Genomic DNA, 27,975 nt, shown 5'->3' with positions numbered 1-27,975 from the left:
GTGTGCAATATTTTCTCATGATGAGGCTCAAATTATATTTTTGGAAAATATTTTAGGAAGAAAATTTGTGATTCCTTTCCTACCTAATAGTTAAGTTGGGCCTTTTACTCAAATTACTGTCAGCTGGATTTTTCCTCTACAAATATTATTTTTCCATTTGTCACTTATAACTAACTTATTGAGAAATACTTTGAGGCAATGTAAATTATGTTCTTCCTTATCAAACTTTCCCTTTCATTTCAGCATCCACTGGTGCTTAACCCTATACCAATTATTATTAATGTGGATACTAATGAAAGCAAGAAATATAGCAAGAGATAAAGAATAAGTGATGCTAAAAAGGAATCATTTTAATAGGAAGACATTATATTAAGGTTTTGTATTTCTAATAAAAGAATATGTGAATTAAAACAGACAAGAATTCAAAGATATCTACATTCCTAAGATGTTTAGTGTTTTTCAAAAATAACTTGGTAAATAATGAAATCAAAAATCAGAAAGGATGTAGCTGTGTAAATGACATCAACATTGACGACTAAATCTTACTAATCCAGAAACATTTAGAGCATGCAGAAGTTTCTGTTGTTCATAGAATGTTCACCAAGATAGACCATAGACCCATAGACTGGACTATTATAAAGGTCTCTATCAAATATAAAGATAAAAATCTTACAAACTTACTATTACTGTGGATATTACTCAAATTATTTATAGTACTATCAGAAGTTAATCATTTAATGTATAATTTTTTAATTTTAGGTGGTTTTCTTTTGGTTTTTGGGTCACACCAAGCAGCGCTCAGGGGTTACTCCTGGCTCTAGGCTCAGAAATCGCTCCTGGCAGGCTCGGGGGACCATATGGGATGCTGGGATTCGAACCACAGTCCTTCAGCACCTAAGGCAAACGCCCTAACCGCTGCACTATCTTTCCGGCCCCTAATTTTAGGTTTTTATCATACATGATGATACTCTGGGTTTATTCTGGCTCTTCTCTCAAGGATTCCCTCCTAGTAGGCTTGGGGTATCTTTTGTTTATGGACTGTTGGGTACAGAACCCAGGCCAGGCATATACAAAGCAATTGCCTTCTGCACTATACTATCATTCTAGCCCAGAAATAAACAATTTTACTATATCTATAAAAGTAAGCCCTAAATATTTATAAACTGTAATGCTACTAAGGTGAATAGTAAGTTAAGAAAACTGTGTTATGTGTTACATAAAACTTATTTTAATAATTTTGCTATTATTCTACACTTCCATATTTTAATATGGAATAGGGAATCATTAGAATACAGAATACAGAATTGCACTCATTTTTGAGATCAAGATGACACGACATCCTGAAAAATTGGATCTCAGGGTGTGGATTTGCATCAGTGTTTAAGCCAGCAGAATCTGAGAAGAATGCTATCCAAGGACAACCACTCTGACCTACCCCACCTAATGGACCCTAATTATAATATACTAATTAACAAATGACTCACCTACCCACATCATGACAGTTTGCAATTGCCATTGTAACTCCTCCATTCATTCTCCCATAAAATCTTATGAGCAATTTAACGTTAATTCATCTTTTTATTCCATATCCTTATATTCCAATTTCTTTTTTTTTTTTTTTTTGGTTTTTGGGCCACACCCTGTGACGCTCAGGGGTTACTCCTGGCTATGCGCTCAGAAGTTGCTCCTGGCTTCTTGGGGGACCATATGGGACGCCGGGGGATCGAACCGCGGTCCGTCCTAGGCTAGCGCAGGCAAGGCAGGCACCTTACCTTTAGCGCCACCGCCCGTCCCCATATTCCAATTTCTTTTTTTTTTTTTTTTCCCCTGGGATCAATGTGAAAAATCCTAGCCTAGGCTTTGACCTAGGATTTGTACAAAACCAAGAACTCTAATTTCAGAGTTCTGACTTTGACAACCACAACTGGCAGAACTGCAAGGAAAGGTTCTATTTAAGGATTTGTCCTAGGATCAGTGCAAAAACCAAGATCACTAATTACAGAAGTCTGACTACAAAAACTGTGATGGATCAGAACTTCTAGAACCATAAAGAATCTATCATAGACTTCATCCTATGACCTATGCAAATACCAGAATCTCTAATTACAGAAGAGTGATTTTTTTTAGGGGATTTTTTTTTTTATTTAAACACCTTGATTACATACATGATTGTGTTTGGGTTTCAGTCATAAAAGGAACACCACCCATCACCAGTGCAACATTCCCATCACCCAAGTCCCAAATCTCCCTCCTCCCCACCCAACCCCCGCCTGTACCCTAAACAGGCTCTACATTTCCCTCATACATTCTCAATATTAGGACAGTTCAAAATGTAGTTATTTCTCTAACTAAACTCATCACTCTTTGTGGTGAGCTTCCTGAGGTGAGCTGGAACTTCCAGCTCTTTTCTCTTTTGTGTCTGAAAATTATTATTACAAGGGTGTCTTTCATTTTTCTTAAAACCCATAGATGAGTGAGACCATTCTGCGTTTTTCTCTCTCTCTCTGACTTATTTCACTCAGCATAATAGATTCCATGTACATCCATGTATAGGAAAATTTCATGACTTCATCTCTCCTGACAGCTGCATAATATTCCATTGTGTATATGTACCACAGTTTCTTTAGCCATTCGTCTGTTGAAGGGCATCTTGGTTGTTTCCAGAGTCTTGCTATGGTAAATAGAGCTGCAATGAATATAGGTGTAAGGAAGGGGTTTTTGTATTGTATTTTTGTGTTCCTAGGGTATATTCCTAGGAGTGGTATAGCTGGATCGTATGGGAGCTCGATTTCCAGTTTTTGGAGGAATCTCCATATCGCTTTCCATAAAGGTTGAACTAGACAGCATTCCCACCAGCAGTGACCACATGATCATATCAATAGATGCAGAGAAAGCATTTGATAAGGTCCAACACCCATTCTTGATCAAAACTCTCAGCAAGATGGGAATGGAGGGAACCTTTCTCAATATAGTGAAGGCCATCTACCACAAGCCAGTGGCAAATATTATCCTCAATGGAGAAAAACTGAAAGCCTTCCCTCTAAATTCTGGCACAAGACAAGGCTGTCCTCTCTCACCACTCCTATTCAACATAGCACTGGAAGTACTTGCTATAGCGATTAGGCAAGAAAAGGATATCAAGGGAATCCAGATAGGAAAGGAAGAAGTCAAGCTCTCACTGTTTGCAGATGACATGATACTCTACTTAGAAAACCCTAAAGACTCTATCAAAAAGCTTCTAGAAACAATAGACTCATATAGCAAGGTGGCAGGCTACAAAATTAACACACAAAAATCAATGGCCTTTTTATATACCAATAGTAATAAGGATGAAATGGACATTAAGAAAACAACCCCATTCACAATAGTACCACACAAACTCAAATATCTTGGAATCAACTTGACTAAATATGTGAAGGACCTATACAAAGAAAACTATAAAACTCTGCTCCAAGAAATAAGAGAGGACACACGGAAATGGAAACACATACCCTGCTCATGGATTGGCAGGATTAACATCATCAAAATGTCAATACTCCCCAAGGCATTATACAGATTTAATGCCATCCCTCTAAAGATACCCATGACATTCTTCAAAGAAGTGGATCAGACACTTTTGAAATTCATTTGGAACAATAAACACCCTCGAATAGCTAAAGCAATCATTGGGAAAAAGAATATGGGAGGAATTACTTTTCCCAACTTTAAACTGTACTACAAAGCAACAGTTATCAAAACAGCATGGTATTGGAATAAGGATAGGTCCTCAGATCAGTGGAATAGGCTTGAATACTCAGAAAATGTTCCCCAGAGATACAACCATCTAATTTTTGATAAAGGAGCAGGAAATCCTAAATGGAGCAGGGAAAGCCTCTTCAACAAGTGGTGTTGGCACAATTGGATAGCCACTTGCAAAAAATTAAACTTAGACCCCCAGCTAACATCATGTACAAAGGTAAAATCCAAATGGATTAAAGACCTCGATATCAGCCCCAAAACCATAAGATATATAGAACAGCACATAGGCAAAACACTACAGGACATTACAGGCATCTTCAAGGAGGAAACTGCACTCTCCAAGCAAGTGAAAGCAGAGATTAACAGATGGGAATATATTAAGCTGAGAAGCTTCTGCACCTCAAAGGAAATAGTGCCCAGGATACAAGAGCCACCCACTGAGTGGGAGAAACTATTCACCCAATACCCATCAGATAAGGGGCTAATCTCCAAAATATACAAGGCACTGACAGAACTTTACAAGAAAAAAACATCTAACCCCATCAAAAAATGGGGAGAAGAAATGAACAGACACTTTGACAAAGAAGAAATACGCATGGCCAAAAGACACATGAAAAAATGTTCCACATCACTAATCATCAGGGAGATGCAAATCAAAACAACGATGAGATACCACCTCACACCCCAGAGAATGGCACACATCACAAAGAATGAGAATAAACAGTGTTGGCGGGGATGTGGAGAGAAAGGAACTCATATTCCAATTTCTTAAAAAAAAAAACTTCTCCCATTTCTCAAAAAAAAAAGTAATGAATAAACTTCTTCCTGATTTACATGTTATCAAAAGGACCACAAAAGAGCCAGTGAAATGATTCTCTGAGAGTCAGTGTGGGTGGGTTTTATCTTCTCTGCTGCCTGGTTAAATGTCCCTGCCAATAGAGATTAATTTTTGTACGACATTGCCTTTTGGGGTGATTTCTAACCTAAGGGGGCACAAAGTTCTACTGACCATGAAACAGTGAGACAAAATTGCAGGTAATGAAAGGACAGCAATTCCAATAAGCATAGAGGCAGATGTTTAATGCCAGGAATTGGCATTAAATTCTTTATAAAAGGGTGAAGTGAAAGAATAGGACAAACTACTCTGTTCCTCATTAAAAGAGCAAAATGATCCTCAAAAAATGAGAAATATAGGGGCTGGGAAGATAACATGGAGGTAGGACGTTTGCCTTGCATGCAGAAGGATGGTGGTTCAAATCCTGAAACTTATATGGTCCCCTGAGCCTGCCAGAAGCGATTTCTGAGCATAGAGCCAGGAGTAACCCCTGAGAGATGTCGGGTGTGACTCCAAAACCAAAAAAAAAAAAGAAAAGAAAAGAAAAGAAAAGAAAGAAAGAAAAAAGAAAAGAAAAGAAAAAAAGAAAAGAAAAGAAAAGAAAAATATATAGAATGGGGGATCAGCCTTTCCCAGAAATTGCTGACCCCTGTGACGTCAGTGGGTGTTTCCTCCATGATTTGGGAGAAGTGAGGAATACAGTAACCCTTCTTTCCCAGAATGCCATATTTGGAGATATTGACATTATTCTGGCTTTGGGGAGCTATTGAAATGAAGTCACAGCAGCAGAATTACCCAGTAGCACAGCCCTGCATAAATGCCACTGGATCTTTATTAGAATGGGAACAGAATGCTTCAGAGCAGCTGACCTCAGGAGGCTATTTCTGCCAAGCAGACTGGAATAAAATTGCATCTCTATCTAGAAATACGTTCATGCACTTTCTTTTTTTTTTTTTTTTGTTTCATCTCTATAACTAATTTTTATCTTAGGAACACTTCTTGATGTGAGGTGTGTGACTATGTCCGTGTCTCTACTTTGCAAAGAAATTGAATTCAGCTTGCCAAACAAGAAAGATGCTTCTCTTTCCATTATCCTTTGGAGAACACTGCATGCTTTCCATTTTAGGGTGGGGTGGGAGCGGAGAATAAATCAGAGCTTAAGGATGATTAAGAAACTAGAAGGAGGGGGAAAATAATCACATTTGGTTTGTCTTTTCAGGTGATGAACTTCACACTTGAGAGGGAAAGAGAGAATCTTGGACTATAAGTGCAAGTCAGAGAAGGAAATGTGAAGTGGGGCACTGCAAATGAAGAAAAGCGACTCGGTGAAGTGACTCAAAAGGTCAGGCTGCTGAGAGTTCCTGCCGGGCGAGAACCAGAAATCACACGAGACAGCCTACGCAGGCCCACATGAAGGACCGGAATAATTGATGATAGAAAAGCCAGGATCTGCGCAATTCACAGGATCTTAAAAACGCCCACAGATATGGAGCCCAACTGTCACTGCGCAGACATCATGGGATTCAATAATAGTGGGAGGATTTGGGGACTGCGAGGTGACAGAATGACTCTGTGGCATGTGGCTAGGCAAGAGCCTCGGGCTTATTCCTATCTCCCACACTGTGATTTGAAGATACACAAAGGACAGTGAATACCTGAAAATCAATTCTGCTATTTTGAGGGGATGTAGTATCAGTCTCTCAGAACATGATAGAGTAAAACTCTCCATTGTGGGATCGAAAAACAGGTCAGTAGCACAGTGAGGTTGAAAGTAGGATGGAGGTACCCCAAATAATTGAGTGTGATCCTGGCAGCTCTGCTGCCTGGGATTCCTAATACCACACTAGTGTCGACCACCCTCTGTAAACACTACAATGAAATGTGCACGCATCACAACAAAGTGTGCAACAAGCTATGGACCTTAATTTGTGGGCTTCTGGCTATTGCAGAAACATAAAATCAAGTACATGGGACTATGGAGGATCACAGAGACACCAACAATACCACGATGGAAAGGGAAGAGAGAAAGCAACTGGGTTGGAGTTGGTAGGTAGCTTCAAAATTTAAGTTAATATATTGCCGCTCCTTAAATCTAATTTGATCTAGCCCTCAAACCTACTTCGGGGTAAAGATATATCAAGTTGCCATGAAAATACTTACTTCCTGTTTTTGATTCCAGGAAGAGGTAAAGAGCATGCCAGAAATATGTTCATGCTACTTGCTTTTTAAGACACTGAGACTTGAAAAGGCTTCTAATTGCAGCCCAGCTCGTGACTCAGACTTGACCAGTCATAGAACTAACAACCTCTTTCTTTGGAAAAAGCTAAGGAGTAGGTTGAGAGTGGCAGGCCTGGGTGTAATGGAGAGAGCTGTCCGGTTTGCCATATTGTATTGCTTTCCATCATATCTGAACCCAGATATTGGTTTCTAATCTCTAGTCCCATGAACTGATTTGTAGTTCACTGGTTTTAGATGCCTGATCTCGGTGTTTCCTAAAATCTTCACACTGTTACTCTCTCTCTAGATCTCAAGATCCTGTCTGTCATTTCTCCAAATCAGGGCAGAGAAGAGTCAGACTCTAAGGCTGGTAGAAAGCGAACTTAGAAAATCACTTAAGCTCTTTAGGACTAGCCGTTTTTTATTAATGTCTAGATTCGCTCATCTTCTGCAAAGCCTAGTGCTAGGGTCCTTAGATACAAAGCTTAAAAGTCAGTGCCCTGAGGTGATCATCCGTTAGCAGGAAGACAGAGAAATCATACCTGCTGTGTTGGGCCATGCTGGACAGCTATGGAAACCAAAGAAATTGTAGGACAGAATGGAGGACTTAAATACCATCCATGTATTGGCTCACAGTTATCGATTAGGCTAGAAATCCAAGATCAAGATATTGGCAAGATTGTTTCTTCTGATACCTGTCTCTTTGGATTACATGTTTTCTCACTGTTTTCACGTACTCTTTCCCTGAATTTACTAATTTCTGTGTCCTAATCTCCACTTATTAAACTCTCAGTCAACTAGATTAGGCTTCATCAATCCATATAAACTCATTTTACCTCTCTCATCTCTTTAAAAAATTTCAACTTCTGAAGTGATCCCATTTGAAGTTATTGGGGTTGAGATTTCAGGATATAAATTGAGAGAAGGGAGTATGATAAAATTCTCAACCCATGTAAAAAAGGCACTGTGATGGATATAAAAATAAACAAAAGTTCCCAATTTTTGAGATGTTTCCAGGCTAGTAGGAGAGGGGAGAATCTATCTAAATATAAATCAGACAGCAATACAGCAAGTAAGGAGCTTAAATTGAAGTTGAAAAGCAAAATATATTCATAGGTAAATAGATTAGGAGTATTTGAAAGGTTGTGTGGAAGAGATGGAAGCATATTATGCATGAATAAAAGAAGGTACATTGTGCTTCTTTGTTATTTATAAATAGTGGACCTTAAAGGATTTTGTCTTCTCGTCTGAAAAAAAAACATGAAAACACAAAAATGCTCTAATAGTACCTACCAAGGGTAGGTTCAAAAAGCAGGAGAAGTAAAGGTGAAAACTAGAACCCTTAGTTCAAACTCTCACATCCCACATGATAACTTCAATGTCTCTTTCACTCAATATTCTTTATATTATTAAAAATTCATGCTATTCATTTATTTCTTTTATTTAAATTATCCTAATTCCTTCTTTTGTTTTTGTTTTTGTTTTTGGGCCACACCCGGCGGTGCTCAGGGGTTACTCCTGGCTGTCTGCTCAGAAATAGCTCTTGGCAGGCACGGGGGACCATATGGGACACCGGGATTTGAACCAACCACCTTTGGTCCTGGATCGGCTGCTTGCAAGGCAAACACCGCTGTGCTATCTCTCCGGGTCCCCTAATTCCTTCTAATAATAAAAATAGAGCATTGATGTTCTGTGTAATGAAACCTGATACTTAAGGCCAGCACCCCATGTTTAATAAATAAATAAAAAAGCAAAAAGTAAAAGAGAAAATTCAAGAAACACCAATTGAACTAAATCTATCCTACTTTGTAAATACATGGCACTGTACATGATGCAAAGGGGCTACCCAGAGTCACAACCAGCAGTCCTTGAGGAAATGTGGTGATATGGATCAAACTCAAACATGCTAGTTGCATACTCTCCAACTTGATTCCCATCCTGAAATTGCTCATCTATTTTAGCTAACCCTGTTTAGGATAATCCCAGGTCTTTTACCCTACCTGATCCAATTGTTAATATTCTTCCAATAATGTGGTAATGTAATTCCTCAACATAGGCTGATAAATTGAGAAGAGGAAAAACACTTGCAGTGTCCTGTCTCAGAAATCTGATGCAGTGCTCTAGATTCTGTTTCTATAGAATTATTTCACCAACAGGAAGCTCTCTTTTTACCTTTAGAAGTCTGTTGGCATATTTTTTGTTATTATTTTTACCAATCCAAACAAACACTTAGTTTTCCCAAACTCCAGGAGGAGGTTTTTTTTTTAAAAGCCATCATAATTATACATAAGCAAAAGAGAATCACAAAGGATTCATTAACATAACAAACAGAAGGCTTTTTCCAGAATCCCACAAGAAAGGTGAGAATAAAACAATCATTGTTTGCTACTCAGCAACTTGAATTTTATTCCCCAAAGCCTTTAATTCTCTCAAATTGAATATTCTTTTTTTTTTTTTTTTTTTTTTGGTTTTTGGGTCACACCTGGCAGTGCTCAGGGGTTATTCCTGGCTCCAGGCTCAGAAATTGCTCCTGGCAGGCACAGGGGACCATATGGGGCGCCGGGATTCGAACCGATGACCTCCTGCATGAAAGGCAAATGCCTTACCTCCATGCTATCTCTCCGGCCCCTCAAATTGAATATTCTAAATAAGGCCTAATCTTTCAACGGAGGGGCAAGGTAGAACTTTAAAAGCAAGAGGTCTCTTGATCTTGGCCTTGAAGTGAGAAAAATAATCAGGTCAGGAATACTCCCAGTGGATGGTACTGGTTGGAAGGAACCAAGGGTAGTGTAAATGTCTGAAGGAAATGTGTGAACCAAGAAAGACCAAAGACATGAACCAAGAAGTAAAGCAAAAATGTGTGAAGAGTTTAGTCTGAGCTCTAGGAGGAGAATCAATCCTGGTTCCATCATTGACAAACTATGTAACTCAAGGCCAGTAGCATAACTTCTCTGAGTATATTTCTTCTTCTTCCAAACAGTATTATTATTAGCTCACTGGACTATGAAATAAACTTGTATGTAAGAATCTCCCAGAAAGTGCCTGGCACATCTTCATAAACGCTAATTATCTTTATTCACCAGAGAGCCTTGAAGTGTCCGAGGTAGGGCCTTTCCATTTCACTTCTTGACCTTACCCTAATTTGAGAACTTCACCTAACTCCCAATGATCCTGGGACCTCAGGGCTGCATTTCGAAATCTGCAGCCTCTCTCTAAAACTGCCTGGCAGTTGGCAGAGGGGAATGGTGTGCTGGCTTGGGGATTGAACCGCTGCCATTGGACATAGCACCAGATGCTTCCGGGTTGAGTCTGAGTTGGCAAAATCAGAGCTCTGTGGTTTGAGAACATCATTCCAATTTTTTTCCAATTAGAAGATTGCAAGGGCAGCTGCTCTTAAACCAACCCTTCCTCATTGCTACTGAACTGCCCTATTTGGAAGAGAGCTTGACCCAGGACTCGAGAGTGATAAGAGCATTCTTAACACATGGTACTGGAATTATTGAAATCTCTCTCTCTTAACTTGAGGTCACATCCCCTCAAGAGTTACCAAGACTTTAGACCACTATGATATTATGTTTTTTAATTTAAAGTAAAAAAAATAATGGGTTTTGTCAGATGATGAAAATACAATATCAACTATAAAAAGGTTTTGAAAATAGGAAATGCTACATCTAGTATTTCGAATCACTGATGGATCATTCAATTATGAAGTCAATTTTGATTCTCCCACTGGGAGGACTAGAAAGAGGATGTAAAGAAGTCAGAACTGGAAGAAACAAAAACAGCTGTAAGAGACCAGTGTGATAACACAGAAGGTAAGGAACTTGCATGAGATGAGGCTGATCTGGGTTCTACCCCTGAGCACCACCAGGAGTGATGCTTGAGTGTAGAGTCAGGAGTAACCCCTGAGAGTCACTGAGTGTGGCCCCAAAACCAAACCAAAACAAAGCTATAAAGCTTATTATATTGATTTAAGTTCTTAGTATCACCTATTTTGTCTTTAAAATAAAATTGCATGCTTGCCTCATAGAAGTTAGTTTTATAAGTGTCATACTTTATAAACTGTAAAGTGCTGTGTATACATGAACAATTATTATTATATTCTTAGGGCATTTTTTTTGATTTGGCACCAGTTTGAGTCAGCTGAATGCTCTGAGCGAGAACAATCTGTTTTTATTCCTTTTGGCAAAGAACACAAAAGACAGAGCAGCTCCTAGAAACTGGGGCAAGAGAAAAAAACTTAACTTATACACACACACAGTCACACACACAGTCACACACTCACCTACACATCTTCCACATCCCACTAGATTCTCCTAAGTCCAGCATGCAAAATACCACAGCAAAACTTGGGACTTGGCCTCATTTCCTAACCAGTTCTTCTCTCCCTATTCTCCATGCTCACTGCTCATTGCCCAGATATAGTTAAGATCTAAATTAAGAACAAGTCCCTGATTCCACCAGATCTTGTCATGCTGTGTTGAGTCCTAGACTTGGCTCCCAAATGACTGGCTCTGCCATTTCTTTAGCCTCCCCTCGATGCCCAAGTCAATCAGTCTTCAACTTATGCTAATTTCATGTCTTAAACATATCTAAAAAATCACTGATTTCTCTATAAACCTTCTGACACTTACCTAGTCCAGGGCATCACATATTCCCTCACCCCACCCTCCTACAAGAGCCTCTTTCTCAGCCTCCAGTTGTGGGGTATCCTTTACCCCAAGGCCCTTAACTAGGCATCCTTTTGAGATGTTAATCCCACCTGGGTGGTCAGATCCATCCACACCTGGGAGGGGTCTGCAGGTTTGAATAAAGAATAAAAGGAGCTGGCTTAAGGAGTGGAAAGAGGAGATAGACACATGAAGGAGGAAGCAGCAAAGCATGAGAGAGGGGGGAGGCAAAAAGTTTAGCAGAAAAGCCATGTGAGTAAAAACACATGGCAGATAGGGCCATGGAATAAAGCAAGTTGACTCTGGGGGAACTTTAACTGACTACTTGTGAATTATTTCTCTGCTGTTACCCTGCATTCTTCAGAACTGCAGGCGAAAGGAGCTAGAGGCGCCATGCCAAGGGAGGACACCCAACAAGTTTATTTATTTATTGTTTGTTTGTTTGTTTGTTTTTTTAGACCACACTCTGTAATGCTCAGGGGCTACTCCTGGCTATGCACTCAGAAATTTCCACTGGCTTGGGGGACCGAAACACTGTCCATCCTGGGTCAGCAGTTTGCAAGACAAATGCCCTACAGCTGCACCATAGCTCCAGCCCCTACTATTTATTGTATAATTTAATCAATAAGAACAAGTCCCTGGCTCCACCAGGCCTTGTCATGCTGTGTTGAGTCCTAGATGTGGATCTCAGATGACTAGCTCTGCCATTTCTTTAGCCTCCCTTCAATGCCCAAATCAATCAGTCTTCAAGTTATGCTGATTTCATGTCTTAAACATATCTAAAAACCACATTCCTTCCACCCCTCCCACTCCTACAAAGAGCCTCCTTTTTAGCCTCCAGTCTCCATGAAGCTTTCATTTCAAATCTCTTCACTCTGTCACCAGAAGCATCTTTTTTAGACCCAAAAGTCACTTCTTTACTATAAACTTGTCAAGGTTTTCACTCTTAATTGTAAAAAACAAATTCCTTAAGACAAGTGCATACTCTAATACTATTATTTCTAAAGCCATACCCTCTTTTGCTTCTGAGCACCAGTAATACTGGACTTCTGTGTAAGAAACATGTTTTTCCTCTCCACTTTGAATATATTCCTGGAATGTCTCAAACCAATCTATCCTCCTCTGATTGCTATGCCCCAGTTTCAACTAATTAACTCTATACTCCTTTTGCAGGTACCAATTTATAAGTCCTATCATCAGAAACATCTCTTTCCATTTTTAATAGTGGTTAGTGCTAATGGAATATGTACCCATGGAACTCTAACCTGTCATGGACAGTCATTATACCAACTTGCTATCATATATGCATTTTCACGATGTTCTAATTAACATTCCATGAGATTCTGAGATCTGAGATTAGGAATATTCACTGATGACTCCTCTGACTTACTATACACTTCATGAAGTAAAATGCTTTTTAATGAATATGAGTTGAGATAATCTAAGTGCATTCTTTCTCCTTGCTTTCCCTGTTCATCTACAAAATAAAGTTAACATTACTTTTCTCCTAAAAGTAATATGATTATGATATTATGATACAAAATGTGACATATGTAATATGTAGAAGAAGAGTAATATGTCGAAGACACAAAACAAGACATTTCATCTGATAATAGTAATGCAAAGAAGTAAGCACAATAACAAGTACAAATTTTGAACAAGCACAATGCTAAGTGACCAGTATGAACACAAGAAAACAGAGACTGGAGACATTGTTCTTCAGGTTTGCTTTCTAGTGGTACCTTTTGATTGCATTAATAATAACAATTAACTCTATTTACCTATATTCAAAACTAGATAATATTATAAAAATGTAGATCAATTATGAGTATCCAGGCTGATATACTGAAGAATGTCTAGATCATTTATTCACAATCTGTTTTAGATCAGGGGTCCCTTCTGACCTTGTTTCCTTCCTAACAAAAGAAGTTCCTCTGTCTTCCTGGTGGTCCTAGAACTAGTCTCATAGGTACCCCCACTTTATGCGATTTTTACTGTTCCCCCTTATCCTGAAATTCACAGGAAGTAAATGATGCTCAATTGAGAAAATTTGATATAAGGCACTGAGGATCTCAGTAAAATTTATTGTTATTATTATTAATATTAATAGCACCATTATTATAGTAGCAAAAGGAACTTCTATTTTACTTCGTTTCTTGAGTCTTTTAAATGCTCTCTTTCCTGAAAAATTATTTGCACTGTGTAATTCAGCAAATGATATGGATAGATTTGATACTCAGCAAGCAATCTATATTTACCATATTTTTTGTACCATAAGACACACTTTCTTTTCCCCCAAAATAGGGGGGGAAATGTCTGTGTGGCTTATGGAGTGAATTCTGCCTGGAGCTAAAGCCTAAGTTTAGGAAAGGAGAGACAGTCATAATGATTCTTAATGTCACATTGACCGCTTTTCACGTAACATGGTTAAAATATTATTCTGTTATAGTTTATTAAATATTTTAGTACACCATTTGTTTCACAATATTTTTCTTGTTTTCCTCATCTATACACTATGTGCATCTTATGGTCAGGTGTGTCTTATAGAGTGAAAAATACGGTAATTCTTTTTTCCTTTTTGGTTTTCAGTCACTCCCAGTAGTGCTCAAGGGTTATTCTTGGCTCTGCACTTTGGAATCACTTCTGATGAATCATGCAGTACCATATGGGATGCTGGAGATTCCTCAAGGTCAGCCATGTGTAAAGCAAGCACTGTACTATCACTCTGGTACCAGTCCATGTCTATAAATATTCTTCTCATGAAGGTCAAAAAGATGATTATATGGGTTCACATTCCATTACTAGTTGTACTCAGCTTTGTGGAAATAATAGTGTGGACATTTGGCGAACTGATTCAGAAGGAGTGAGTAAAGTTAACTCACTAATCCAGATTATGTTGATTTGAGTTTGGAATAAGTGGTTAGGAGCATAGACATGTCTATGGCGGACCTAAGTATGATTAAATTTTAGACAGAGACGAAATAGAATGGAATTACATCCAGTATACAGACAACTTGAGTGAATTTCCAGTGAAGAGGGCATGTCTAAGTTGATGAATCCACTACAGAAATCAGTCAAAAGCGGTTAATGAAATTGGCTCAAATGCCAATTTTTAGAGAAAATGAACAAAAGAGGAAGAGATAAAGAAAGAGGGAAAGAAGAGAGATAAATGGGGAGAGAAAAAAACAACAGTTCGGACCTTCCATCTGAACATTTAACCTTATGACTTATGCTTGGAATCATATTTCAGCTTAATTTAATTGTTTGAAAATGAGAACTGATGGCTATCTAAATTGCAAAAACATTACTGGAATAACAAATGGGTACATCTACATAAAATAACTGATTCTAACATACTATTGTTAAGAAAATCTCCACACCTACAGCTTAATGTGGAAATCCCAATTTCCAAATATTCATTTAGATTATTTTTCTCAGCTAAAACTCAGAGTTTAGAATCATTCCCTAGATAGTTTGAAGACATCTTTTTGATAACTTTCAACCAGCTACATGCTTCCTGCTTATAAGAAATATTCGAAATAGGAGTGTTTCTTTTAGATTTTTTTTTTTTTACATTTCATTGGGTCCCCCTTTCTCTAGAATCACAGAAGCCCTTAGGTTATGAAAAAGTTGACTAAGGAAGCTTATTCTGAGAAGATCTGAAAATTATTGTCCCATTTTTTTAGAAAGTATTTCCATTTAATGGGTATGACAAATTCCATTATCTATATCATTGTACTTATTGTCCAAAGAAATTGCAGTATGTGGAGATGAATTCAGAGTCTCTGCAATGTCCCTATCTAATACTTTCCATCTATCAAAATCCCATTCATCTCTTGGTCCTCAAATCAAAAGCCAATCCATGTGGAATGATCCCATTATGTTTCAGTCTAAGCATCACTTTCCTCTCAAACTCTTCCTTTGTACATCTTTTGACCATCTTCCATAAAACATTTCTCCCATGCTCTAACATGAAAGCTAGAACCCTGTGTTTATTTTCTTCACTTCACAGGAAGAAAAAGACCAGAAATGCTCTGATCAAAGTTCAAGTGGAGTTGGTTTTGGGTTTGGTATTATTGTTTTGCTTTAGATGCTGAGTGATATCAGAGTTTCAATAATCTGAAAATAGATGCCAGGACTTGGACAGAGGTGTTCAAAATGGCCCGAGGGGAAATTTTTGTATATTCACAGGGTAATTAAAAATTCACAAAAACATAAACAAATGCTCTGCTAAATTTCTGAAAACTGTACATACATAGGCTTGGGTTCTATTTTCTTTGTTTCCTCTTTGTTCTCTTTAACCCAGAAACTGGTTTAAGGTTTGTAGAGTCAGCAGAAGAGACTCTATTTTGGCTACTATATTTGTTATAAAAAAACCTAAACTGTGTGAATCAGCTTTTAAATTCTTCAGTTTTAAATTTATTTATATAAAAGGATGTATACCTTTACTTTTTCTAAAAAATTTATTTAAATACAGAGAACCTTAAGATTGTTCTACAAAATATTAATTACAGAGGGTACAAAAATATTATCAAAGAAAAGATACTTATCTTGCATATGCCCAATTTGGGGTTGAATTTCTTCACCTCATATAGTTCTCAGAGCCTACCAGGAATGATTTCTGAACACAGAAGTGGGTGAGACCTGAGCACAGCTGAGTATAGAAGTATGTGTATAAATTATAAATAGTTTAGAAATAAACACTGAAATGGTGAAATGCATTTAGAAAATGCAAGAGTAAAAAAATTAAAATTATGTATTGGTGAACTCTATAAGACTCAATAGAATATTGAGTCTTATGAATTTCTAGAAAGGATATATATGACATAACATTTCTCTAAAATTTTACACATGGAGTCTGTGTAGCAAGATCTCCTGATTATAAGTTATAGACCAAACTCAAATTTCCTATTTCAAAATGAAGAGATTGACAGAGAATGAGAAACAAAAGAATGAAGAGACAGATATGGAGAGACCAAGAGAAGATAAAGGAAGTAATGTATTTGGGTATTTTAATGAAAAATTCTCAGGCAAAGACTTTATTGAGAAAATAAAATATAGTTATTAAAACTGGGTCCCTATTTATTCCTGAATTTTGATTATTATTCAGTTTTTTTGGTTATCTGGATAAAAAATTGAATCCTTTATCCAGCTTTGAAGTAACCAATGCTAATTTTATTAAAAAGAAATGATATTCTGATTAAATGTAATCAATCTATCTTGGAGGTTAAAATTAAACCATTTCTTTATTATTCATATTGATTACAAGTAGGAAAGTAATGATTTAAGATTTCCACTATTGGAATAGATTCAAATAAGTTTGAAAGAGCCTGGTATGTACTGCAGAAGCATGATCTATATTTTGGGTAAAAAAAAATTGAAAGGCACAATATTCTTTAGGAGCAGTAAGAAAGAAGGTTATGCTCAGGACTAGGCCATAGGTGGTCCATGTAACTATCAATCTCTTTCCTTTTTAATTCCTCCTAAGTTATTTTAGTGTCTAAATGAGCTCATCAAACCATGTGGAAGATTATGCTAATAACTAATGATCAGTCAAAAGTTTCAAGCCTGAGAACCTAATGCCAACTTGAGAACATTGCTTTAACCTTGGTCATGAGCTCCATTCTACTGGATTGCTTGACTATATTCTACTGTGAATTCCTTAATTGAATACACCAAAAATAGCTATGCTTCAACAGCCCACATACCATACATCCCATAAGAGATATACATATTTATTAGTTTAAATGCCACAGGACTTTCACAACTTTTTTCTCAGTCCATTACTAAGATTTCATGCTATTCTCTCTCTGAAGATATGAACGCTTGAAGGTGACCTCAACCTCACTCTGTCTTCGTTCTCCCAACTGCTTTGGGCTCCCTCTTTACCTTTTTAACCTCCTTTCATCCCTCTTGGTTTACCTCCTGTCCTCCCTTGTCTTTCTGTAGCATCTGGACAGTCTCTGATTCCTGACCTCTCTTTGATATTTAACTATTTTTGCCAACTTATACCTCCTGGACCTTCTGAAACCTTCTACTCTTAAACCTCTTTCCTTACTTTCGGCTCTGCTATGACATTACATTCTTAAATATTGTCTTCATCACTTGGGAGCCAGATGACCTTTTGTTTGCAGAAATCATATCCATATTCATAAGTTGCTCAGCATATTTTGTAAATCAGAATTCATTGTGAAATACATTAACCCCTGCTGCTGTTTTAGCTTGCCTGAGAGAGGAAGCCGCAGTCCCTTGCAATTTTCTTCCAAAGAATAAAAGCAATGTTAGGCAAATAAAAATATTCTCCAGCTCCTGCTGAAAGGGAGGATGATCAGACATCACAGTCTTGCCTACCTGCTGGAGCTCTGTCTCCCCAGCAGTCCTTCTGAGTGAAGGAAAATGACAGTGATGAAAATGGAATTGAGAATATGGAGACACATCCCACCTGCAGTTTTCTCTCCTTCCCCTAAACACCCTAACTTCTGGAAAAACTATCAAATGTCCAACTTTGTTGACCAAGAACCAAAAGGATCATTCAACTAACAAGAAACTAAAATGAAAGCATTGAATTACACAGTAAAAGGAAATAGGAATATACTATTTATTAAAATTCTCTTTCATGTTAGTGCTGGATTAGACATTTAACCATATCTGAGCTTCAAAATTATATTATACATATGTCTCTACCTATATCTGCATATCAATACATATCTATCTGCATGGTTATAACCTAGTTGTATATACTTATCTACATATGTATGTAAATATATGCATAAATATGTACAATTCATATACATCTACATATATACCTACATACATCTACATATGCCTTAGATCAGGTTTTTAAATTGAATATGATGTAGTTGATTATAATATGAATCTCATGATTTCAAGATAGTTAACTGTGTGGTTGGATATTTACTTATATCATTCATTTATACAGCTAATGTAAGTGAAAATCCTTGACCCTTTTTTTCCTGCCTGTCTTCTTCCTCCCTTCTTCCTCCCCTTCTTCCTCTCTTGATATATATATCAAGAGAAAAAATATATATATAACCAGTGCAACATTCCCATCACCAATATCCCAAGTGTCCCTCCTCCACACCCACACCGGCCTGTACTCTAGACAGGCTTTCTACTTCCCTCATTCAGTGACATTTTGCTATGATAGTTCTCAGTGTAATTATTTCTGTGACTGCACCCAACAATCTCTGTGGTGAGCTTCATGTCGGGAGCTGGACCCTCCAGTATTCCTCTATTTTGTCTCTGAGAATCATTACACAAATGTTTTTCATTTTTCTCAAAACCCATGATGACTGAGACCATTCTGTGTTTCCCTCAGACTTATTTCACTCAGCATATACATATACTGAGTTCCATATACATCCATGTATAGGAAAATTTTATGACTTCATTTCTCCTGACAGCTGCATAATATTCCATTGTATATATGTAACATACTTTCTTTAGCCATTTATCTATTGAGGGGCATCTAGGCCATTTCCAGAGTTTGGCTATTGTAAACAACACTGCAATGAATATAGGTGTGAGGAAGGGATTTTTGTATTGTATTCTTGTGTTCCTAGGGTATATCCCTAGGAGTGATATAGCTGGATCATATGGGAGCTCAACTTCCAGCTATTGGAGAAATATTCATATTGCTTTCCACAAAGATTGGACTAGATGGCATTCCTACCAGCAGTGAATAAGAGTTCCTTTCTCCGGCCTGGAGAGATAGCACAGCAGTGTTTGCCTTGCAAGCAGCCGATCCAGCACCTAAGGTGGTTGGTTCAAATCCCGGTGTCCCATATGGTCCCCCATGCCTGCCAGGAGCTATTTCTGAGCAGACAGCCAGGAGTAACCCCTGAGCAACGCTGGGTGTGGCCCAAAAACCAAAAAAAAAAAAAAAAAAAAAGAGTTCCTTTCTCTCCACATCCCCGCCAGCACTGCTTGTTGTCATTCTTTGTGATGTGCTCCAAAGTCTGTGGTGTGAGATGGTACCCCATAGTTATTTTGATTTGCATCTCCCTGATGATTAGTGATGTGGAGCATTTTTTCATGTGACTTTTAGCCATTTATATTTCTTTTTTGTCAAAGTGTCTGTTCATTTTTCTCCCCATTTTTTGATGGGGTTAGATGATATTTTTTCTTGTAAAGTTCTGTCAGTGCCTTGTGTATTTTGGATATTAGCCCCTTATCTGATGGGTGTTGAGTGAATAGTTTCTCCCACTCAGTGGGTGACTCTTGTATTCTGGGCACTATTTCCTTTGAGGTGCAAAAGCTTCTCAGCTTAATGTAGTCCCATCTGTTTATTTCTGCTTTCACTTATTTGAGAGTACTGCTTCCCCCTTAAAGATGCCTTTAGTCTCAATGTCATGGAGTGTTTCACCTACATGTCATTCTATATACTTTATGGTTTCAGGTCTGATATCTAGGTCTTTAATCCATTTAGATTTTACCTTTGTACGTGGTGTTAGCTGGAGTTCTAAGTTCGCTTTTTTACAAGTGGCTAGCCAGTTGTGCCAACACCACTTATTGAAGAGGTCTTTCCTGTTCCATTTAGGATTTTTTGCTCGTTTATCAAAAATTAGGTGGTGGTATGTCTAGGGAACATTCTCCGAGTACTCAAGCCTATTCTACTGATCTGAGGGTCTGTTTTTATTCCAATACCATGCTGTTTTGATAACTATTGCTTTGTATTACAGTTTAAAGTTGGGGAAAATAATACATCCCATATTCCTTTTCCCAAGTATTGCTTTAGCTATTCGTGGGTGTTCATTGTTCCAAATGAATTTCAGAAGTGTTAGATCCACTTCTTTGAAAAATGTCATAGGTATCTTTAGAGGGATCACATTAAATCTGTACAGAGCCGGGAGTATTGCCATGTGAATGATATTAACCCTGCCAATCCAAGAGCAGGGTATGGATTTCCATTTCCGTGTGTCTTCTCTTATTTCTTGTAGCAAGGTTTTATAGTTTTCTTTCTATAGGTCCTTCACACCTTTAGTCAAGTTGACTCCAAGGTATTTGAGTTTGTGTGACATTAATGTGAATGGGTTGTTTTCTTAATGTCCATTTCTGTCCTGTCATTATTGGTGTATAAAAAGGCCATTGATTTCTGTGTGTTAATTTTATAGAGAGAAAGAAAGAGAAAGAAAGAGAGAAAGAAAGAAAGAAAGAAAGAAAGAAAGAAAGAAAGAAAGAAAGAAAGAAAAGAAAGAAAGAAAGAAAGAAAAAAAGAAAGAAAGAAAGAAAGAAAGAAGAAAGAAAGAAAGAAAGAAAGAAAGAAAGAAAGAAAGAAAGAAAGAAAGAAAGAAAGAAAGAAAGAAAGAAAGAAAGAAAGAAAGAAAGAAAGAAAGAAAGAAGGAAAGGAAGGAAGGAAGGAAGGAAGGAAGGAAGGAAGGAAGGAAGGAAGGAAGGAAGGAAGGAAGGAAGGAAGGAAGGAAGGAAGGAAGGAAGGAAGGAAGGAAGGAAGGAAGGGAGAGAGAGAAAGAAAGAAAGAAAGAAAGAAAGAAAGAAAGAAAGAAAGAAAGAAAGAAAGAAAGAAAGAAAGAAAGAAAGAAGAGAGAAGGAAGGAAGGAAGGAAGGAAGGAAGGAAGGAAGGAAGGAAGGAAGGAAGGAAGGATGGAAGGAAGGAAGGAAGGAAGGAAGGAAGAGAAAGAGAGAGAGAAAGAAAGAAAGAAAGAGAAAGAAAGAAAGAAAGAAAGAAAGAAAGAAAGAAAGAAAAAAGAAAGAAAGAAAGAAAGAAAGAAAGAAAAGAAAGAAAGAAAGAAAGAAAGAAAGAAAGAAAGAAAGAAAGAAGAAAGAAAGAAGAAAGAAAGAAAGAAAGAGAAGAAACAAAGATAGAAAGAAAAAAAGAAAAAGAAAGAAAGAAAGTAAGAAGAAACAAAGAAAGAAGAAAGAAAGAAAGAAGAAAGAGAAAGAAAAAAAGAAAGAAAGAGAAAGAAAGGAAGAAAGAGAAAGAAAGAAAGAAAGAAAGAGAAAGAGAGAGAGAAGAAAGAAAGAAAGAAAGAAAGAAAGAAAGAAAGAAAGAAAGAAAGAAAGAAAGAAAGAAAGAAAGAAAGAAAGAAAGAAAGAAAGAAAGAAAGAAAGAAAGAAAGAAAGAAAGAAAGAAGAAAGGAAAAAGAAAAGAGAAAAATAATAAAAATAATTCATTCACATTTGTTAAGAAATCTAGTGTCCTGATATTCTCTGCTTTTATTTGTATATCAGTTACAATATTGCAAACATACTAGTAATCACTCATTTAAATCTATTGTCAACCAAACAATGTTTTATATGAGGAAAATGATTGCAAATGGTGTTAAGTTCATTTAAAAAATGGCAGTCGTTGAAATTCACATCTGACCTCAAACTCCTGCATTCAACACAAATCCAATGAAACATTACCAGCTTTCTTGACAGGGGAATGCAAATTCCTCCTCAAATGTACAAAGCTACCAGAGGTAAAGTTTTACAAATAATGTAGCTTATTATCTCAATGAAATGTCTTTTATACACACAGTACCCCCAAATTAATAATACATTAGATTGCCTTCAAGATCAAATTAGGCTATTGCTAAGGTTAGTATGATTGTAATCCATTCATCAGTGAAGTAACTACGGTTTATAAGCTGGGATTTGAACTTGTGGAGCTCAGAAATGTCAGCATATGCAGGTACTCTACTAATTAAACTCTCCAATTCAGTATGAGAGTCTCGTAAGAATGTCATTTTTGCTAGTAATGTACATACTGTGTATATATTGCCACTGATCCTGCACATGCTGGTAAAAAACCTTTAATCTTTATATATTGAATTGCTTTATACACAGTAATTAATTAGGCCTCAGAAACACTCAATAAGGTTCTTATATACAAATAAAGTACTGTGTATTGTGCCCTGGGAATTTTGTTCATCAGGAATTGTACATGAGTCACACTTCCATCATGAATTTTAGGCTATCTCCATAAAGGTGAAAAAAAAATGAATGAAATTAGGTGGCATTATGGTTGAGATCAGAAATATCCTACTATTGCACAAAATGAGAAATATTCATTTAAATTTAAATTTTAGTTGGTATTATAATCATCACTCATTCAACCTTGTTTTTTGGGTAAAGTTTATTCTGTCTTTGATAAAGAAGTATAAATTTATGGTAGTCATATTATCTTTATGGACTTGGTCAAGTCCATTAATGCTGCCTCAGTCTCTAGACTTATTTCGAAAGAGTTCTTGTTTAGCAGACTTTACAGAAGAGGCGATTAATCAAGCCAGACAGTACATAACAATGTGGATGGGGACTCGTTATGCAAATGTTAATGTTTGGTTAACATTTGTATATCACTATGATCTATTTGGACTCGATAACCTGCAAACTCTAAAGATTGTTTCCTTTACATTGAACCTACTGGGTTCAATAGAATTCCTGTGATGCTTTTGCATTTGGAAAAGTGCAAAATAAATACAAGTCATCACTTTCTGAGAGTTTGTTTCCTTGTGAGATTTAGGACAGAACATGAAGATGGGTTTTGGAATGGTCTGCATTGATTGCAGTTTCCTAATTTTTGCTTTCTGAGTTGATCATAACTACAATGTGATCATTGTGATCTGAGGATTCATATTTCCCTCGATGCCCACACTCATATGTTTAAAACCTTAACCCCAAAGGTGATAGTAATAGTTGGTGTGGTCTTGGAAGATTAATTTGTCACGAGGATGGATTCCCTTGAATGAAATTAAAATCTTCCTGTAAAAGAGGACCCACAAAGCTCCCTGACCCTTACTTCCCTGTGTGGCTATAATGAGAAACCACAAACATGACCTTGCTGAACCCATTTCTGTTGTTTACAAGCTAGACAATCTGTATCATTTGTTAGTCAAGTCCAAATAGACTTAGATGCTTCTGCAGTTAGCCCATGGCAAGGTGGCAGGCTTTCCTTTAATATCAGAACTTACAAGCATATTACAAAAACAGCATCCATCCACATTCAGTTATTTGTAGTTGGAAAGTAAGTGGCTTCTCTGGCTTAATAAAATACTACCTATATTTCTTTCTTTGAATATTTTCCATCAAATTTATGATATTTTAAACTCTACATCTAGATGACTGTACTGAATTTATTTTTACAACACCCATAAATCTAAAGGACTTCATATTTCTGAAAGCAGTTTGGTGATCAATTTGATATGTATAATAACTCTTCTTGTTACTCTATTAAGAAAAAAGAAACAATTTCTCACAGAGAAATGGTTCTGAAATCAGTTCATGAAATTTTGAAGTCCTTGCATTTTTTTTAGCAGGAATAATAAAATTATCAAGAAATAATTTATTAACTTAGCTATTATTATTGAACATTGCTGGTGGAAGTGCAAGATGGCAAAATTATTTAGAAAGCAATTTGGGGGGCTGGAGAGATAGCATAGCGGTAGGGCATTTGCCTTGCAAGCAGCAGACCCAGGAAGGACCTGGGTTCGATTCCTGGCACCCTATTTGGTCTCCCGAGCCTGCCATGAGCAATTTCTGAGTGAAGAGCCAGAAGTAACCCCTGAATGCTGCCGGGTGTGGCCAAAAATTAAAAGAAAAAAGGCAATTTGGTATTATCTGACAAATTAAAACACATATCTACTCCTCTAAATTCCCCCATAGAAATGAAAATGTCTCTTTATCAAATGAGTTGAAAACTCATTTATCCACTCCATAGTGTTCTTACAACTTTATTGGAAATATGGACAAAAGTTGAAATGGTACCAAACAACATGTGATTAAATGAACAAAATGTGGAATCTTTAGAGTATGTATCAGCAACACCTAGAACACACCAGTGTTAATTAATTTTACAAGACAACCTTTGTGTGACAAAGTACCCAGATGCCTGGTTATCTAGTAACCATGTCTATCTAGTATTCCCATAAAACTAGAATTTGAATTTTTGCACTCAGTATAGCAGATATCCCTAACCTATGTAACATCACTTTAAGGAGCCCCATAGAATAGAAAGGGCAGCATTGGGGTGCATTTGCTTTCTACCTAACTACTAGACCTTCAATATATATGAATTCTTTCTTGCTATTATTAACCCTGAATCTCAGGTTTTCAGATCCTAACTGAAAAAATATTAACTTGTTTGCCTCCCAGCCCTTGAATTACACTAGCTTCACTGAGGTTCTAATTTGTAAACAATGTGCCTGAGTCTTTTTAACCTTCACAATTGGGTATGGTAACACCTTAAGAAAAGGCATTTTACTTTGTACATGCACACACAAAGTCTGTTGGTTCTATTTCATGAAGAACCCTGATTCATAGAAATAGTGCATCTTGTGAATATTAAGCTGAGCAGAAGAAGTCGACAAAAGAACATATTCTATATGATTCTGCTTACATGACGTTTTGTGATAGATAACATAATTCAATCTAATAGAAATCAATGAACAGTTGCTTTGAGTGAGCAGAAAATTGACAAGAGACATGATAAAATTTGGAAAAGATGAAAATGTTTTATACTCTGATGGTGAAGCACTAATAACAGGTATATATACATTTGTTGAGACTCATTGACTAGCCTTCTTCCAATGGGCACATGTCTTATTATTGTAAGCTATGCTTCAGAGAAGTTGATTGCAAATGTGTATACAAGAAATTTGTCACATAAAACTTTCAGCAATTTTGGTTTCTTCATTAAATTCTAGCTTGCTTATCGCACACTTACTCGTTTGGGACAAAAATAAAATATTTATTCTCATTTTGAGTTCTATGCATTCAATAATATGCTTTAAATTCTAAAATAACAAATGCCACATGATGCTTGGGATTGTTTTTTTTTTTTCTCTTCTCTTTTTTAAATAGAAAAAGGAGGGACAGGGCCGAAGAGATAGCATGGAGGTAAGGTGTTTGCCTTTCATGCAGAGGTCAGTGGTTCGAATCCCGGAATCTCATATGGTCCTCCGAGCCTGCCAGGAGCGATTTCTGAGTGCTGCTGAGTGTGGCTCAACCCCTCCCCCCCAAAAAAAGAAAGAAAGAAAGAAAGAAAGAAAGAAAAATGAGGGGCGATATGGGATGCATGCTGGGAATAGGGGTGTGGAGGGAGGACAACATTGGTGGTAGGAATGCCCCTGATTCAAACACTATGTACCTGAAATACTACTGTGAACAATTTGTAATCCACTTTGGTCAAAATAAAAATTATTAATATAAAAAACGAAAAGTAAAAGAAAGAACTGACAACACCTGCTCTGATTTATCAGAGAGAAGTTTTCTTCACCCTATGGCATTTCACAACTTTGGGAACTAAACCAAACCTTTATAGGAGGGAGAATAGAAGCAGATTAAAGGCAGATTTCTGAGAAAAAAATGTATACATACAGATATATTGATTCTAACTTTTAGTACCTGCTGTTCAGGTGCGCTTAACTCATAGGAAGATTAAAATATCTGGTTCTTAAACTTCTCCAGCAAAATGTCAGCCAGTCCTGTCCCCACTCCCATATGGTATCTGAAACATAAAGTTCTCACTTTTGCATTGAGAAGGTTGTGTTAGTCTCATTCTAGGAAATCAGCAACTTTTGCCTCCTTTTGGTTCTATGACAGTAGGACTGCTCCCCAAATAAATTTATGGTAATTACTTGAGTGACTCTTCAGGACAATGTGAGCAGTGATGGTCTTATTCCATTCAGTCAATGAATGAAGTGACTAGGGGGAAGGACACACAGGTAATCACTATAGATTTCGGCCTCCTTGCATTTCAAACTCAGAAATTGATGACAAACATGGGTGTGGACCATACACACAGGAAGTTCTCCTTGGTGACAGCGCCTACATAGGGCTGTTTTATTGTAGTATTGGAGAGAGATGAAATACTATTGCTTGTGTCCACAGAGTATGTTTTGTGACCTAAATAAAGCCGTAGAAAATGTATGATCTCAGGCCAGGTGGCAACATCACATATGTGCATCTGTTCTCTACTGGGTCCTCTCTAATTTGTTAATAGCTTGAGAGCAATTGTATCCAATTTTACTGTATTTACGACTTCCAGAAACATTGAAGAAAGTACTTCTGCTACATGATTTGTAGGAATTATTGATAACTAAGCTTTGGCTAGGAGTAGGAAATTCAATGAACTTCTTTCAAACTCATTGTACCAACCCATGGTATAGGACTTTAAGGGATTAGTCTGTTTACGGAAGAGCTTGGATCTTGAGTTAGAGTAGACAAAATGATGCTCTTAAGCTAAAAGTCCATTGATAATTTTAAGTGAAACCAAATGAGGATATGCTTTCTCCATTATAAGATACTACCAGCCACTTGCCCAATCACTCTTTTACTGTGATCCCATAGAAACACCCCTTCCCCTTATAAATAGACAACAGTACTGGAATTCCATCCTTGCTCTTTTTGGATTATCTGATTGCCATGCTAGAAGGAGATTCTTATAGCTGTGAGGAGAGGGTTGTGAAGAGATGGAAACTAGGATGGATCCAGAAAAAGGAATGAGAGGTGAAGTTAGGAATGTATTTTGTGTGTGTGTGTGTGTGTGTGTGTGTGTGTGTGTGTGTGTGTGTGTGTGTGTGTGTGTGTGAAGGCCACACTCAGCTTTGCTCAGGGTTTGTTTACTCCAGGGTCTGTGCTCTGGAGTCAGTCCTAGAATACTCAAGGCACCACATGAAGTATTGGGAACTAAACCTGAATCATGTGTGCAAAGAAAATGTCTTACCCATTGTACTATCTCTCCAAACCCTGGAAACATATCTTGAGGACTGCAATACTGGTGAGCCATGGTTTAAAGCCCTTGGCACGCATTTCGTTCTTGTGTACGCAACTTATAAAATACAAATCCAAAGATATTAATATTATTTATTTACAGACAGCAAAAACAGAGATATCCACATAGAATACATGCTTGTGATTATCTGACTGCATCAATGGCATGTCTCTAAAGCTATCTTTTACTGAAGACAGTGCATGTAGATTTAGTAGTTTTAATAGTTTTGACAAATTAGGACTTCCTAGATCCTGGCTAAGTAGAAAGTACAAGTATTAAGTCATGCACTGAGCATGCATCTGACCTTGTTTTGATTCCAAGCATCACATGGACCTCTAAGCACTGGGGAGGAGAGCAAAGGGTCTGGTTATCCTTTAGGAAACACCCATAAACCTGGAAGCCCTGAAACCCCCTGAAGCAAAAACCCTGAAAAGTGTAGCAGCACTTTTCTTTAGTTATCTATAAAATAGTGTTACCGTAAGCAATCTTAGCATAAGCTGAATTAAGTGCTTGGGTTATAGTACATGGTACATGGTAAAATTCTATAGGTATCAGTTACGTGCTTAGTATGTATATATGCTGCCTATATAAATGTCTAAAAACTTCCAGTAGGCATATTTCTACCCAAATCTGCTTTGATCACAAATTCATTGAGGTGAATTATATGAGTCTCTCTTGCCATCGACTTCATATTTTTATTACTGGCCAGATTTCCAAATAATATTAAGAAACAATTTATTCAATAAAAAGTGTTTACATGCATATTCATACATATTTTATTT

This window comes from Suncus etruscus, chromosome 5 (genome assembly GCF_024139225.1).
Source record: "Suncus etruscus isolate mSunEtr1 chromosome 5, mSunEtr1.pri.cur, whole genome shotgun sequence".
Classification (NCBI taxonomy): domain Eukaryota; kingdom Metazoa; phylum Chordata; class Mammalia; order Eulipotyphla; family Soricidae; genus Suncus; species Suncus etruscus.
This window is presented reverse-complemented; position numbering follows the sequence as displayed.